Source organism: Lepisosteus oculatus, chromosome 3 (assembly GCF_040954835.1).
Source record: "Lepisosteus oculatus isolate fLepOcu1 chromosome 3, fLepOcu1.hap2, whole genome shotgun sequence".
In the NCBI taxonomy this organism is placed as follows: Eukaryota; Metazoa; Chordata; class Actinopteri; order Semionotiformes; family Lepisosteidae; genus Lepisosteus; species Lepisosteus oculatus.
In genome coordinates, this window is record NC_090698.1 from 43070762 (window position 1) to 43088956 (window position 18195).

At 36.6% G+C, this 18195-nt stretch overlaps 1 protein-coding gene across 2 annotated transcripts in view; it reads right to left on the reverse strand.

Annotated features, from left to right (window-relative positions):
- Positions 1-18195, reverse strand: part of iqgap2 (IQ motif containing GTPase activating protein 2) — a 112745-nt gene that overhangs the window by 74152 nt on the left and 20398 nt on the right. The gene's annotated exons all lie outside the window — the stretch shown is intronic.

Sequence of the window (18195 nt, forward strand, 5' to 3'; positions counted from 1 at the left end):
GATCAAATTACTTTCCAGCTGTGCAATAACGCAACAAGCTCTGACAAACTTGTTTCAGTCACTGTTGGCAAAAAAGACAGACCTTGGCAATCCACATATCAAACACTTAAATCTACCGCCAGTCTCCGGTATACCAGACTGGTGGAATCCATAGCAACTGACAGCTAAAGCAGAATGAAAGGACAACAAGCAAGAAGTTGTTTCTGAAGAATCAAGATAAATCAGTAAAACTTTCTTAATTCAATACTTTTACACACATGCTCCATTAAATTATGTCAAGATTTAAGACTTTTTTTATCCTTAAAGTACAGCAACTCCCTTTACTCACACCTTCAATAAATAACCCACTCTAACTATGAATTATGAATTACTGTGCTAGCAGTAAAGATTTATTTATAACTTTACAACATTTCAAGATTTTACTTTAATGAACAAAACAATTGCAAGAAATGTACTTGATTTGTTGACGGTACAAGCTGGAAGACCTAAGGACCTGTACTTATTACGTGTACTATAGAGACAGGTTAGCGAAGAGAGGCCCTGTGGGACTGAATAAAAAGTATAACATCCAGACCATTCACGCCTTCCTGATCTGATGAAAAAATGAAAACAAGGGAATGACAGCCAGTGACCATATCTTAATTGTCTCATATTAATACAGTATAGCATTATATCCCATCACAGCATACAACAAGTTCAAAAGTGGCTTCTTCGGTTTAAGAAGCAACCCAACATTAAACAGGATTTACAAAGTACAAGAATACAAAAGGCTGGTTTTAACTTCAGGAACTTTACTTGATCACTACTTTTCTGAAACAAAAAATATAGTATTGTTCTCCACATGGCATGAATCAATTTACAAAACATTTAAACTTCATGGAATCTATATCTAATGTTAAACAACATGTTTTGTTATTCCCCTTTAAATCTGGACAATAGCATGCACAATGCCATTGCCAAGACCAGAATCAAAATGCAACTATTTGAACTGTGGAGTATAAAATGCTAGAACCTTACTTAAACCGAGACAATTACTGCAAATGTGACTGTCTGCAGACAACACATTTATCTTGCTAAGAAATGCCAGACTCCTCAAGGCACCCTTTGTGTGTGTGAAGAAAAAAGAAGACAATTACCCACTGTGAAAAGAGTGGACACAGGCATCGCAGGCACTGCAAAAGGATTTCAAAAGGGGGGGAAAGACTGAGAAATTTAACATCTTGCGTTTTGATGGACTCCATTTTCTGTTTTGGATTCTTCAGTAGGTATTAAAATGACATGCAGAACCTTTGAGAAAATGAAATTTAAAAAACCCACAGAAGAAAAATAACACAAATACAGTACTACTAAAGGAGACACTGTACACAGACTTTTTTCCCCCAATTTATCAATAATTTCCGATAGCAATTTGACAATTTTAAGTCCAAATATAGATTGCAATATGTACTTGACAAGACAAATTAAATTTTAATGTAAACTGAGCATCACAAGGAAAGTTCTGCACTAAAAGGAGTAGAATTCAATTTAATTCTACAGAAATGGGATTTGCATGGAAGAAAGGCATGACAGTCAAAAATGGATTTCATAGGTTGTCATCTCACTAAAATTAGACAGATTTTAAAAAAGGAGATGGTCCTGACATTTTATACTAGTATTAAAAAAAATGGAAATGCTACCTGCATATACTTTCTTAAGGATTCTTTTCAGAGTCTGAACTATTTTGATGAAAGAAGCTGGTCGAAGTAAAATTGGCCATCTGTGAGCCCCAGACAGACATGATGAGCGGTATGTGCTGTACATCACTGACTGAGAATGCACTGCTCAGGCTCCCTTGAGTGTGAGCAAACACGTTTCACTTCTGCTAGACCATAAAATGTGGATACTGGGGAATTAACTGTTGAATACATAAAATGCCGTCTATCACAACCACAAGAATTAGAATTCGTACGGTCATGTGAGCACGGGTCAGAAGTTCTCACAGCATAAAAGGAGACCATATTACAGAAGAATGGTTTACATCTAAGAGTAATAATCATTTAACAGGCTATTACACAAATGTTTTGTGCAGAAATCTTGCTGCATAATAGTTTTGTAACTGACAAGGTATTGAAAATGTCCAACCATGCTTAAGTACACTGAATCAGGAATATCAAAATAAAATTCTCTCTTCAAATCAAATTCTCTTTAAAAAAATGATATCCTGCTGATAAATTCTTATTTTTTTCAATTTATCACACGATAACACAACAGTAAAATCTCTTTGAATCATTTTAGTTAAGGTGGTAAAATTGTACTAGTTTGTATGTCACCCATACAGTAGAGAAAATTTTCCCTATAATTGGAAATGCATTCCAAAGTAGCAAATTATAAAGTAGCAAATTCTCACTAATTTTGTAAATATCAAAAGTACCTCAGGAGAATGTGTGCTCAATATAAAAGGTCCTTTAGAAGTGCTCGAAGTGCACAACTACTGCATACTTATGAAACACTCAGCCAGAAAACATTTGGTTGTTTAGCCCCATGTCTAAACGATGGGCCCTTATAAATGCTTTGAACAATAGCTGTTTTTTTTACACTGCAGCACAATGCCATTGGCCTATAACACAGAGATACAGAACATTATTAAAAAATACATCAACTTTACTCAGCAATATATTCTCATCCTGCAACATCTAATGCCTCTATAGATGTTGAAGAGGAGCCTCATTTTCTAACATTTTTCAGAGGATCTACAACCCATATACAGTATGTTAATAATGCTTCTAAATTAAGCAGATTGCGTCCAGTAGCTAAACTGATCCCCTTAACAAGGTGTTAGAAGGCTGAGTATAAGATCTTAATACTGCAACTAATTTAAGACACGGTAGTCCATCACAGCTTTCCTTAGTTACTATGAAATTCTGTACAAAACATGGATACTTCCTGTTCACCATACTTGCAGAGTCTTGGAGAAAACATCTTAACTTGTATCTTTCAAGGCTGCTTCTCCCCACTCATCCATTCTAAAATACAACTTAAAAGTTTGTCTCCAGCTACTACACAGTAACAGAAGACCTAAGACTAAAAAATGTAAAGAAATGCACACAAAAACATTTTAAAATAATGAACAAAGATTACAGACCAAAGTCCCAGAATGCACAGGATTCAGCATTTAATCTCCTTGATTACAGCATCGCAAGGGAGGTTTCTAATTAATTCTGACAACAGTGTACAATTAGAGATGGGCTCCCCCCACTCATTATTCTAATTGCTTTACAGTCAGATTGAATTCCAAAAGATGTTTAATTAAATCTCCCATCCGCCAAACCACCATAACCCAGGTCTATACTACATCAGCACATTTTTGTCTAAATAACTAAATTCAAGGACCCTCCTTTCACAGCGTTAATGTAAACAGTAGAAATGACTGTCTTAAACCAAAATACTCAATACAATCCTACTCCCTATTCACACAACTTGACTACACCTCAGAGAAAAAAAATCTCTCTCAAAGAGAAGGCAGTTTCATGTTACTTAAAGTTAAAAGTCTGAGGAGCATAGTTTTACGTTAAGAAGTATATCCCAAACAATGCTTACAAACCTGAGCACTGGTAGGACTAGAAGATATAAGTACTGTAAACTTTCTAAAAAGCAAGGAGCATTTATCGAAAGAAAACAGCAAACTAATGTTAACAGGTAGGACCAATATTAAGCATGTAAATGATACTGGAAATAAACCGTCACTGGCTGCCCTAGCCATACATTCACAGTCCTAATTCTGATCTCCATTCCCATCAGTTCAGTTTATCAATTATCTTTTCCTGCTCCACATGGACTGAGTGTTCAGCTTAAGTTCTCTAAGAAGCTTTAAATAGTGCTGATTATGCAAGACAAAGAAGAAAATGACCTTCAATTTTTTCCCATCCTTCAGGGAGTGTTAATATGCAACACTGTAGCAGGCAGAAAGCATGTCTTTCCACGTGGATACTTAATACACTTCTGCTGTCACATTTTATCCATCATCTTTGCCAAACAAAGATATCAATATTTTAAACTAGTTACAACAAAAGTGCATCAGGCAGCAGTGCAAGTTACAAATGTGCACAAAATCACTGCTTCAGGAAGAGACTACAAAGGACAAGACAAACGGGTACAATAAAGGCTTTGTTTAGTTTTATCAGGAAACAGCTGGAAAAGAAGATAAACAGCAGACAGTTGTAGGAAGTAGAATAGGAATGAACCAGAAGTAAGGAAAGGGAATCTAACAGTTGATGGCAACAGCAAAGGTGTCAAGTAGCAGGTAGATCCCTGCCACAGAAAACGGTATTGAGCTGACAGATGACTAACTCAGGCTGAAGAAAAGATTAATCCATCCAGCCATTTTCTAAGCGCTTTATCCAGTACAGAGCCACAGGTGAGCCAGAGCCTAACCTGGCAAGCAAAGGCCACAAGGCAGGATACACTCTAGTCTGGGACACAAGTTCATCACAGGGCACACAAACCCATGCTTATACAGGGTGAATGTACAGTACAGTACTAACTCCATATGCCTGTAGATAGCACACCGGGTCCAGAATTGAACCCAGGGCCTCAACGCTGTGAGGCAGCAATGCTAACCACAATGCTGCCCAAGATCAAGACCAAACATTTAAATTCATCTAAGACAATCCATCTTATAACACTCCTTTTACCCAAACAAGTCTAAATTAAAACATAAAAGGTTGTTTTTATGACTCTGTGCTAAACACAACAACTGACAGGCAACGAAACCGACACATTTGTTTTTAATATTCAAATTCAACAAGAAAAAACGAATAATTCATAAACCAGTTTCTCCCCCACAAAGTATTTGCATTGTAAATCCCATGAAGATCTATGCTGGTGTTAAGGGGTAGTGCAACCGAAATACTTTTAATTACATTACGGTTTCTAGTCGGAGATTTGTTATAGTCCATTTTAATTTTAAATTAGGGGGAGGCTTACAGAAGGTAAATAGAACATTACAGCATAAACGTGTTTTAGACGAAAGGCTTGATGCACAGTGAGAATGAAGAGGAAGATTGTAGATCATCGGGTGAACTTACACGGCTGAAGACCTAAAGTTTGGTAATGCGCCAGAGTATGCTGTGGCGTGGAATTAATAAAGAACACAGCAATTCTGTACAATGCCACAGTGGACCTCTATGAAGCAATCAAAATGTTTCAAGGTGTGTCCAAGAAAAGGCTTATTTTTAATCATTTTAAAAATGATTGTTAGCGTAGCACTTCAATGTGGTGAGCATTATATGCCAGCAGGGGCTCCTTTCAGCAAAGAACTGAGATTATTTCAACAAATTCAGCTACGAAAAAATTTTAGAGAGGCTACACTGAGCAAGCCCAGAGTTGATCTTGGTCAGGGAGTTGGGGTTAACAGTGCCACAGGTTCTATAACAACCAAGTAGGCAGGACCTGTAGATGCCAGTTTCACTCAGTACCACTTTGGCTGAAACCATGGCTGACCTGTGTTAAATTACACATAACACACCAAAGCTAATATTTATGTTTAAATAAATTTTAAAATAATAAACTAAAAAGAAATACAACCAATGTTGTACTGGTCCGACAGTGAAGAGAGCATTTACAGATTCTTATCAATTTCCTAAAGTATGTTATCCTCACTTCGTGTGGTGAGCATATGTTGTAACTATCATGAAGGCTGGCTCTTTATACAATAAGAAGGGTTCAATTTCTTTGAGATGTTTAGAGAATAATACCTTGTTTCCAGTAGCTTTTCTCTATTCTAGCTAAGCTGGGCATTCTGGCCAAGCTATAGTGAAATACAGTATGTCTGCAATATGGCCATGAAGTGTCAGTTAAAGATCAAGAAAATACTAAGGTGAGAAATATAACCTAGCAAAGATCAATGAAGTGGAACAAACGTTTGCTATCATTTCTATTTTTGTTGGCTATATGGTTGATGTTAACCTTATTAGAGCTTTTCGTTTCAAAAGAGAAAAATCTTAGAAGATAACTTAGAAGTGAAACATCTGACAAATATTTTGAACATGTTAAATTCACCTGTCTCACGTGTGCTATTTGTTTGCATGCACTGAAATCACAAAATATCTCACTGATACTGTTTAAAACAGTGTTTTGTCAGATTTAGCACAGACCTTGTATAATTTATTTTCAGCCAACACTGCTGGATTTGGCTGGGGATGAGATACTGAAGTGTAGTGTCAGAGCTAATATTGGGGTGTAATTGAATCAAATTGGTAACACCTTTCAGCTTCAACTTGTTTAGACTATCCAACTTTGGGGATACATTAGGGGATATAATGGAAAATCACTAGCAGAAAGAAGGAATCTGCCCAACTAGTCTGATTGGTCAAACGTACACCCATCCTAACCCAGTTTCTTGCGTGCTCTGGACACATTTAGCTATTACCCCATGTTAAATACAAGAAAAGACCCTTCATAATTGAGACAACCAATCTGATAACGCAGAACTCAGCAGGAAAAATTAATCTGACTTAAGGGTCAACGATACCGACGCTATGCATGGACCTATTTGAGTTCCATCTGTCCGCCTCTCTCGTTGTAACCTTCCCTTCCTTGAATCATAATCTTCCTCTAACTAAAATGTCAATGTTTTCAATTCACCTTTTACATTACATCTTGATTTCATGGCTAACGATCAGCTCAAAATGTCCTTGTCTGGATTCGACAGTCTTGCAAAATGAGTATAGTCACTCTCAAGATGAATCTTGGCGACTACTGTACTGTACCTGTAACTCTCAGCTCTAGTATAATAAAGGCTTTATACTGGGACTCAATAACCTGATAGGCTTTTTCTTCTAAAGGAAATATGAGAATCCTGCAATTGAATTTATCCTCAATAGTGGAGATTAGACAGCTTTCTTAAAGTGAAGTTGGGAAATTCAGCAGTTCAATGTGATGTAGTCTTCAAATGGTAGTATGGAATGCCATGCCACAAACTATAATGTGAAATCTATCAAACACCCATACTGCACCACAAGGAAAACGGACTATTTTTTTTTTCAAGAAATGAAAGCAAGTATGCACTACACCCAGACATACTGTACTTTACCCAACTTGACAATAAGTATTAGGCTTTCATAAGCTGTTCACAATTTTACAGCATTAGGTTGGAGAAAAAAATGGGGGGAAAAATCCACATTTGTTTCTGGGAATTATTCATTAGTCATTCCAGTCATTAGACATTACTGGTAATGACCATTGCAAAAAACAGACAAAGGGCTCTTGCCTACATCAGCAGTGTGCAGATTTCATGCAGGAATCGCAATGTGTAGCAATGTGGAGGGGTGACTAGGGACTGGACTCCTCTGAGTTTAGATTTGCAGTGGAAACACTGTTGCTATACACTAAACTAAAATCAATATCACTCCAGCAAACCAGTAGCACAAATTGTATGCAACAAAACCAGCTATGTATCACTTTTAAAGAAAGCACCAGTTCAGCAATTCAACAGTATTACTTTGCCAATACTACTAGTAGTATTGCTACATGCAAATAAGGAAGGCATATATTATGCCTCATCCTCAGGAAGATAAAGCACAAATAATGTATTAATCAGTGGATTGGTTCTGTTCATATGGTCTAATACAGGGGTCTCCACATTCTGCTCCGAGATCCAATGTTTTCCAAGTACCCTGTTTTTGAAGACTGGAAACGTTAGAGTTCTGCAGCACATAATCAATTCAATGACAAGAAACCCATTTTTTGTTTTTTAAAGTAATTTAACAAATAACCTGCCAAAGTCAACTGTTCCAAGTTTTTGAGAAATATTGAATCAATGGTTACCTATAAAACCTGTTGGATTTATGCACAACGCCTCATGGAATTCCACCATGTGTTAATGATATACAGAATGCTGTGATGAAAGACGATGCCAGGTCTCATTTTACATGAACAAATGTCAAGGACAATGTACTACCAAATGCAGTGGGGGTTAAATAAAGCTTAAAAGCCCAGATCCACATCTGCAAAAGTTCTATTTTTCATAGAGCTTTGTGTTATGTATACAAAATAATTCAGCTGAAGTCTGATGTTGATTTGGTTTGCTGTTCAAGGTTTAAATGCTCAACTGCTTAGTACCTAAACTAAAATACATACAGTAAACGCCATGCATACCCAATTTCATAGAATTAAACTAACATTATTTCACACCTTACTGTAGCACAAATTATACAACTGAAATTAATTCCACTCCTATCAAAGACTGCAGTTTCCCAGGTCCTGCTCTGCTTTCATTACTCTGCATTCTGAACATGTGCACCTTGCAGGAACAATAATGAGTGACTGTTTCACTAAGCCAGCCTTCTTAGACTTTGCTGGAAAGTCCAGGTTTGCGTCACCTTAGAACCCTCTAACTGCACAGATACCATGGCAACTATTTATCTCGGCACTGTGTGGGGAAGAGAGGCTTCACAGAGGGCAGTTATTTAAAACTGAATAAGGAGAAATTAAGAGCCAAGAGCAGCTTGGATACCACAGGGCTGCACTGCTGTGATGACGATAGTCAACTTTCAGCTGCTCATGAGGAATCTTAAAAGAAGATTATACAGTAGTTAACAAAACATTACATTTTGAAATTTAAATGTCATTTGTATTCTAAATACAGTACCTGGGTTAAGAAGGTTATGTAGTTTTAAACAAATCAAGACCAGTTATGTTCTTTTATCTTCCATCGAGGAATGTGCTTTTTCAATCCAGTAATAATTAACTGGGATGGACAAAACCTCCTCACAGACAGCACTCTAATACAGTATAGCCTTTAAAATGTGCAGATCGAACATAAAATGCTAAAGCTGAAAGAGCTGAAATAAACATTTGGTTTACAAAAATGCGTGCAAAGAGCTATACATTTATATAAATGAGAAAATAGCACCTTATAAAAACGTAAGATCCCACTAGAGCTAATCTTCGTGGCATTATTATGAACAAACCAAAACCAGTAATGTGTAACAGGAAAACGGCTGGCTATCACAAAAATGCTCAGAATCTTGAGCTGGTCTTAAGTGCTGATAGAGGGACTGCACCTTACAGAAGTTTCAAATAAAGTCAACTGTTGATGTGCTGTATCATAATGACCACATTAAACTAACAACACTGTTTATTTATCTAACCTTATTTCCCGCAATTGTTGAAGCTGTAGGTAACATATACAAACAAGTCTTCTCAAGTGCCACAGATGCTTTGCACAACCTAGCTGAAGATAAACTATACTATATGGAATCACATTGTAAGAACGACAAATAATTAAGAGTGTTGCAATGTCACACGGTGGTGGGAAGGGTCTGCCGCAGCTGGCTTTTCCCTGTGGCAAACAGGGGCACAGCCTTGTGCATAGTCTGCCCTTTACAGTACATAGCCTCTCCCTCACTAAAGACTCCTGTTGAGCCTCCTTGTGGCAATACATTAGTAACTGGGATAAGAGTGAACTATGACTGACTCAATAGCCAGGTTGAGAAACTTCTACAAGCCAGATTGAGTGCCTTTTGTTGTTTCCCTCAGTAAAGGCTTAACAGTAAAGGGACATGAGTCTGGTGACATGCTGGTTTTGATAGAGGCATAACATTGATGGTGGTGAAAACCATCAAAAGAACCAGAGAAGAAATTCTATTCATCCCCAAGTAGCCTGTGGATCTCACCATGGCAGTCAAAATTCTGAGTATTATTTACCTGCTTATACTCTCCGGGATGTGCAAATATGAGGAACAAACCTCAACAGGCAGAGCAAACAACTCAGTCCACTTTTTGATTCACAAAGCCATAGCAGCCAAATGATTTTATTTAAAGAACCTACACTCCACACAACCCAGAAAAGATCTTGAACTGCACACTTCAATCAAGCACTGCAGTCATTTAGCATATAGCACCAATCTTGGCCTCCTAATAATCCCCATCTGTGAACTGGGTTCATCACTCTGTTCTCTTCCTTACTAATAGCTGGTGTGTGGTGAACATACTGGCGCACTATGGCTGCTTCTGTATTATCCAGGTGGATACTGCGCATTGGTGGTGGTGGGGAGTCCCCACTGCTGTATTATTATAGTATTCAGTTTATAAAAAGGATATTAAGAAAGTGAATCAGAAGATGCATATGACTATAGGAAAATACAGTATTTAGCATTACGGGCAGGTAAATTAAATAACTGGTCTTCAATTATCTGACTTGGAATTTTGCAGAGCATTGTATTTATACCATTCGGTGTCATGGGAAGTTGGAGCCTACCCAGCAAGGCGAGGTACAGTACACCCTGGACAGGGCGCCAGTCAATCACAGGGCAAGTGCAAACCAACCATACATGGGGACAATTTGGAGGCCATGGTAAAGGCAGAGGGGGCTCGGACACCGGGATAATTCCCTACTCTTATCGAGAAATGCCCAGGAATCTTCAATGACCACATCTGAAAAATGGTGCCCACTACAGTATTGTGTCCCCTCCACTATACTGGGGCATTAGGACCCACACAGACAGCAGGGTGGGAGCCCCCAAATGGTCCCACTAACACCACTTCCAGCAGCAACTCTAGCTTCCCAGGAGGTCTCCCATCCGGGTACTGACCAGGTTCAACCCTGCTTAGCTTTAGTAGGTTGCCAGTTGAGAGCTGCAGGGTGATATGCCTGCTGGCTAATATAAGTCTGCATACTGACGATTTAAACAGCTTGACTGTGAACCACTTGGTTTTAAAAATGCCACCATGACTTATTTTCAAGATGCCATTAGCCTAAGAAATAAACGAAATCTCTTGCTATTTTTTTCCTAAACACAATGTACTTTTAACCACAAGCCTGTTTTTTTCTGTCAAAGTCACGGGTTAGTATGTCCTTGTGGGGTCAGAAAGCAGTTTTTTGTATTGTGCAGTAAGCTAACTGAAAGGACACGTGTACTTAATGCGTTTGCTTTGTGCCACTGGTTCAAAGTCTAATTCTCCCAACATTCAGGGTGAAAAAACAGGTGTGGCTTAAAAGTGGCACGACAGTTTTAAACACTGGCATAGCAATACATAAATCAACCACAATTACACCTGACCAAATCAAATGGATTCTCAAACACCATCTACTCACGTAGGTCTCTTAATGGAAACTAAGACATAAACTGCATTTACAACAGGTTAACTATAACTATAATAATAGTCCTATTTGATTTCAGTATTTTTTTTATCCCTAATAAAAGGAACATCTGGTAACTTCCCTTGTGTATCACCTGTCTAGTACAGTACATCAAAAACAAAATAATAGCATAATAGCGGTTTTAATAGTACTCTTTAAATTGTAGCTCTTCTACATTTTTTAAATGCCCTTCTATCACAAATATTTTTAAAATGCCCAGAAACAACCAATACTTTTGTATCTTCTGTGACTGCTGCTTGATTGTTGTGTTCTGTACTCACTACTGAAACCTGCCAAAACAATCAAGAATAAGTCTATTCAGACATGTACTGTATAGGCTTAATAACCACCAATGTGAAACTCTTAAATCTCTACTGAGGATTCTTGTAATGAGACTTTGCTTCTCTGCTCTGCCACTAACAGCGCTTGTGATATTTGTGCTATATTTTCACACTGCAAAAGGCGTAATTTGGCCCCACAAGGAAGAGAGGACTACAAATAAAATTTAGAACTTCTCCAAATGTCAAGCTAAAGCATGACCTTCCTGAAAGAAATAAAAACTACATAAAATGAGGACTGCTTAACGAACAATGCGGTTTAGACATTAAGGAACAAATTACAGAAGAATTCTTACAAATTCTTCAATTCACACCCACATAGCAAATGATTAACCCCTTGAGGGTGTATCACTGCTTTTATAGGGAGTTTAACAGCTCCATAGCTAGTGAGGGGTTCTAATGTTTAATGTTAAGAAAACTTATTAATCTTATCTGAGTAACTAAAACAGAATGTGGTCAAGGGGTGAAACTGAGAAAAGTTAAGACATGATTTCAAGGTTCCTAAGAACCACGCTTCCTCTTGCAAAGGCGTTTGTCCACACATTCAGTCAGGCTACATTATACATGACACAGACAGCTGAAAAATACTGATGTACAGCAACATTTTAAAAGCTCTCCAAATAACATTCAATGAAAACTGCATCCCTACAGGCAAGAGTAAGCTTACTGCATGGATTGGATTAGATTTTGGGAAGTTTGCTTGACAAATCAGGTATATGTTCAGGTGGGTAGCTGCATCAGCATGCGTAGGCTGCAAAGGAACAAGTAATAGGTTTATTCCATGCTTCTTTTTTTCAGCATGGAATAAACCTATTACTTGTTCCAAATCAGGTATATGTTTTTTATTTATTTTAATAAATGAATTTGGTAAGGATACTGTGCATGGATGACTACACGGACACAGAAAAGGTGAAGTCAGTTCTGAAGCGGAAAATTCAAGAAGTTCATTCCAACTTCATTGCAAAAATCCATAATAAAGACCAGATGGGTAAAATCTTGGTATCACTAAAATGTGAAAAACATGAACATTCTTAATTTTTTCGTTGACCTTTTTTATATGTTGAAATAAGAACAGTCAAGAACACAACAGTCTTTAAAATGGCACTAACTAGTAAACTGAAAAGTGCAGGATATTTTCCACTCAAGAGGAAAATTGTTAATTAATTAATTACTGAAATTAGATCCATGCATAATATGAATCCTACTACATTTGATTAATATAGATAAATTATTAATCAATTCTATTGGAAATTCCAATTTCCAAAAGTGCCTATTAAATATTTTACAACATACTGTATTATTAGCTACTGTGTTTCCCAGTGGAAGAGCTTGCCTATAGATACTTAGGTTTATTCCCTCTGGCCCAAAAATACTAAGAGCACCCTGGAGGAGGCCAGAAACAAACATTCGCATCACATACACACAAGTCCCTTACATCAGCCGCTTACAAGTGGTGTGGTACATTTTAATGAGAATAGAAACTGCAATAACTCCATACAGCTCAATGTTTTAAGAACTGCTTAACTCTGCATTATCACATACATCTCACAAAACCTGTATATTCTACTGTTCCTGCAATAGTAAGGAGGGGGAAAATATTGCACAGAACTAAAAAACTTTCTTAAAGATGGTTTTTGATTGCAAATGTGGGAGCAGCAAATTGCTTCCAGTTGACAATCTTCAAAATGTGCCACGGGTGCCATTTTCCCCATTTTGTAGCGAAAGCAACACCTTCGTCCCATTTTCTGTCTTGATTTGAGCTGCTTTTGTTTGTTCCTGCAGAGTTTAATGCAGAACCTCACTGTTTTATTTTTTGCAATTTCAGCTGACCTTCAACATGCACAGAATTCACTTTTCTTTTTTTAAGCTGAGGACCCTGAAAGTATTGTCAATACTGAGTTACAAAGCACCTCAAGTGACAAAAAAACGCTGATCATTCTTATGGTATACAATAATTATTTCAAATGGGAAAATAGCTAAATGTTCTCTGTAGTGAGCATTCACATGATCATCTCCATTGTGCCTCCTAAGATCTTTGTCCCTGTGGGACAAAAGGGTTTAATGAGGAGAAAGAAAGCCAATTAGCTGTACATTGTTCTTTATAGTTATCTTTCACTTCCATGTTTTATAAGAATATATACATTACGGCAGTAGAAAAGGTGGGATTTCCCATCAGTTATTTTTTTTTTTGCAGTGACTATTTCTCTTTTCTGTATGGAAATAAGTTGTGGTTCTCCCAGAATTGGTTTGACTAAGCACGGCAAACTAGAGTAAATCTTTCAATGATTTGTTAGTTGGCAGGCACAGTGTATTTACATTTCTCATATTAAATAAAAAAACAGAAAAACAATGAAAAAATACACTGTCCCCTTTGTTAAAGTCAATGTCATGGTCTTAATTACTCAAACCTAAGCTAAGCCTGGACCAGCACAATACTTTAGCATAAAACTAAAATTATAAATTATTTTAAACATTATATTTTAGAATATGAATGACTAATGGAAGCCCCCCTTTAGACACTATTATTTCTTGATGAAGTTTTCAAATATCAGGAACTGAAGGACTGAGAAAATAATAAACTCTCAAATTGAGCCAACAAAACACTCTAATATCTGTTGTGTCATACAAATGAAAATACAAAAAACAAGAAATGTTATCATCATCTCACTTCCCAGGTGGCTCTCTTATCTCATTATATCTACTAATACAGTAACTACTGTACTCAGAATTCTGAAAACTTTGTAAAAAAATTATGCAGGTGACCTCTTAAACTTTCATGGAAGATGTTGTACAGGACCATCAGTAAATGTTATAAGATCCTTGTGTGCTTTCAGTCTCCATAATGTTAACATTTAAATTAACCTCAGAAGACTTCTGAAGTCATTCCATTTTCAGATACAAAGAATATAGACAAAACATACAGTACAATATACACGTTTATTGCTATAACATAAGTTGTCAAAGCTCTTTCAGAAAGGTTTCAGAAATATCATACAAGCATGTTAAATAACACAGTTAAGTTCTGTTTATTTAAGTGAAGAACACAAATTTAAATAAAATGCAGTTACATTACAGAACTGGGTGAATTGTTAGTTGACAGGATACTAAAAACTGCTGATGTAAAGCAGAACACAAAATTACAGCTGATGTAAGACATCTATTATATATGCTTGTGGGTTCAGCATCACCTTTTCTCATTTTAAACAAAAACTGCAATACAATGTCTATACCTGAGAGAAGGACAGAAAACACTAAAAACATATTCCAGGAATGTAAATTGCAAGAATTTGACATTACATTTTCTGGGATACTACTTGTAAGTAAACCACTGAGGTCTTTAGTTGTACAAGCAAACAGGAAGTTATAATACAGTATGACCTGGCAGTGAATGAACCAAGTAGAAATTAAGGTACAGTATACAGTATTAAAAAACCCGGGAAGACGTGTGCAAGACATTATTAAAACATAAACATCAGAATGAAAAAAAATGCTGAGCATATTTGTTTATCTATATTTAACTCTATTTGATTTCCAGATCAGATATGCAAAGAGCTTGAGATAATACATGCGCTTCAATGACCCTTTGTCTCTCCTACTGTATTGCACGGTGTAAACAGTTTAGTTAATAATTCAAAATTCAGTATTAGAACACAACGCTCTTACTAAAAAAGGGTTAAAAGTTAAATGAAAAGTTATATATATATAAAAGTAGTGGTATATACAATCCTGTTCCTGGAGAGCTCCAGGTCAGAAGGTCTCAAAGGTCACCTTAAATGACCTTTTTCTAAAGACTGGATGCACTTGTTATAAATGTAACAAGTGTTGAATACAAGTAACAATTCCTTAGTCCCCGAGGACTAAATTTCCACACAAAGTAACTGCTGAATTAATTCATGAAATAATCTTAAATTGACCCCGATTAAATAGTTCCAGGTATTTAGAAATGAATTATTTAATAATTGCCTATACTGTAAATCCTATGAACTGAAGGTCTCAAGTAGCGGGTTTGGAAATGCCAGATCTACAGAAAACAGCACCTTCAAGGAAAAATAAATAGAATTGTATTAATTACAGTAGCTTCTGTTCATTCTCTTTTCACCAAAAGAATTGTATCTCTTTGTAAGAAAACAAAGCCATTGAAAAAACTGCACAGCATCCTAGAGAGAGAGGGCACACAGCAGAAAATCACAAAAGATCTTCATTTGGTTTGCCTCCCTTTTTTTTCATTTCTAAATGCTTGTTGTGTCAGGATGAAACTATAATTCAGTTAAATATGAGCCAGCATCTTTTCATTGTTTCTAATTAGCACTACTGAGAAAAACAAGCAAAGGCGATAATATCTATTCCAGAATAACCTACTGTGCTGTGGGAAGGATCCAGATGTCACAGTCTTGTTTAAAATGTAGTTTCCTACTCAAGATATCGTTTAACGCAGCCACTGCTGCAAGCGAAGAAAGACAATGAGCACAGCCCGGTGTTTACATCAAAGCAGCTTACTAAATGGTCCACTCATTTGTCTTTCACTGAGACGATTCTCAGCAATGCAGTTTATAAAATGTTTTTTTGTAAACAAAAACTAGTAATTTGTCTTCAGTACCAGATGACTGAAATACCTAAACAAAGTTTGAAATTCATCTGATTTAAGCTGAAGTTCTCTATTGGTGTTTCCTGTAGATGCCAAGTTAAACAGACTATACTGTACATCAAAAGCAGTTTCATTCCAAAAGTCCTTGATAGACTTTATAGCCAAATTAACCAGAATGGATATAGCTTCAGCAAGTCCAATGTATAAAACTTTCAGTCTACCTCTGAATGAGCACCAGGGTGAAAACAAAAGGGCATGAGGGAATATGTGGAAAGTTATTTAGCTGTGATCATAATGCAGGCATTACATTGTTTTTCCTGCATGAAATATGCAAAACTAACTTTTAATTAATAATATAATAATGGAAAAACATCATAAAACCACAAGAAAATTGGTACAGTGTGCATTAATTTCCCTTCTATTGTAGAACAAAAAGCAAATATTTACTTAGAACTCTTTATGAGCTGTAGGCATTAATTCTGTGAAGCGAACAACTTTGAATTTATTTAAATTGGTGGGTAAAAAGAAACCAGAACTCTACAGTTTCGGCTGACTACAAGTCTGATGTTCGAGTTCTCTGTTGTGAGCTTGAACTTTTTTGCATCTCCAAGACTGACTCTAAAATAACTTTTACACTAAAAGGTCAACTTATGTTTAATAAGCAACAAAAATCACATAATTTCTGTCACTAGTTATGTCTTACCTGTTGCTGCTCTGGAAAAAACATCCAAGTTTCCATCCAAAAGAGAGAGACAGCACATTAAAACTGCCACCATGTCTGGCTCTTGGTGCTTGGACAATTTCGTTATCAGCATCTCCTTTTCTAACACACTTTGGTTTCTACTTCGGAAACAGGTTCATACAGTTTATAAGGCATCTCTATGAACATCAGAATACACTGTACCTGAACCAATTACATTTTTAGTGTTATTTCCACAACACTAAATGTTTACATTCCTATTAACTGACACTGTATACTTTGGAGATTTACTCTTACTCTTTTCCTGAATGTCTAAGGTTTGTACTGTATGTAGCTCTCAGTTTGTTTTCCTGCTTCTATGAATACCTCAGGGCTAGATCAAGACAGAATTTCTGCACTACCATAGCCAATGCTGTGCTGGTTGTATTTAGAAAGTCTATATATGGAGTACATTAGGTTTTAAGTAGCTAAAGGCACTGTATATGAGAATATGGCACTATTAAACACAGGTATAAATTACCTACTGTAGCAAAAGATCTACACAGGTGGGCTAGACAATTACTGTACCTCCAGGTTCGGAACTTCAATGATGACAAGAAGGTCTAAAACCCAACACAACAAAGACTCAGCAACTAACCAACATCATTTTATGGCAAGGACATTTATAACCTTGAAGAGGTTCTTGGATGTAAGTGTACTACAATGAGAAACAAAACTGTAGCCTACTCCTTTAAAGAGTATTTATTGGATAAAACACAAATTCACTTTGCACTTTGCCTTTGTATTTACTTTTCTAATCTAAATATCACTTAGGGTTGGTAACAAAGAACAGGGCATTTTACTAAGAAGAAAACAGATGAAGTATAAATCAAAACAGGATAGTTTTGTGTGGTGTTCCAGATGTAGGCCATGTCCTCTCCAGAATCCTGTCTTCCACTAGTAAAAACATACCATTTATTATGTAAACAGCAACAAGACAACCTCTTAAAAACCTGCAGTGCTCTCTCCACACTTGCAATGGAAAATGGCCAAATGAAAAAAAGAGAAAAAAACTGCAAAGTTTTCTGAAATCTTAATAAAGGAGTAGCCTTTTTTTTTTTGCAAGAAAATGCAATCCGATTTAAATGAATTTGCTGAATAATGTTAAATGTAGCAAATCTGTTTCTCACTCATGCTGGCCACATCTATAATTAAAACTTTCATCATAAAATATGGATTTCTGGCACATTTCACACACTGTAAGTAAGCCTTGGCTTGCCGGGCCTGTGTACTGGTCTAGTTGTAATTATTCACTTCTTGATTATCCATTCTGCTTCCAGGAATATTAAACTTTTCTGTCATCTTTGTCAAATAGTCTTTTTCATAGGGGTGTGCTGTAGCTTTGCACTGCATTGCATTGCATTCCATGCTGAAAAAAAGAAGAAAGAGAACACAACTGAGCCTTCTTCAGGTG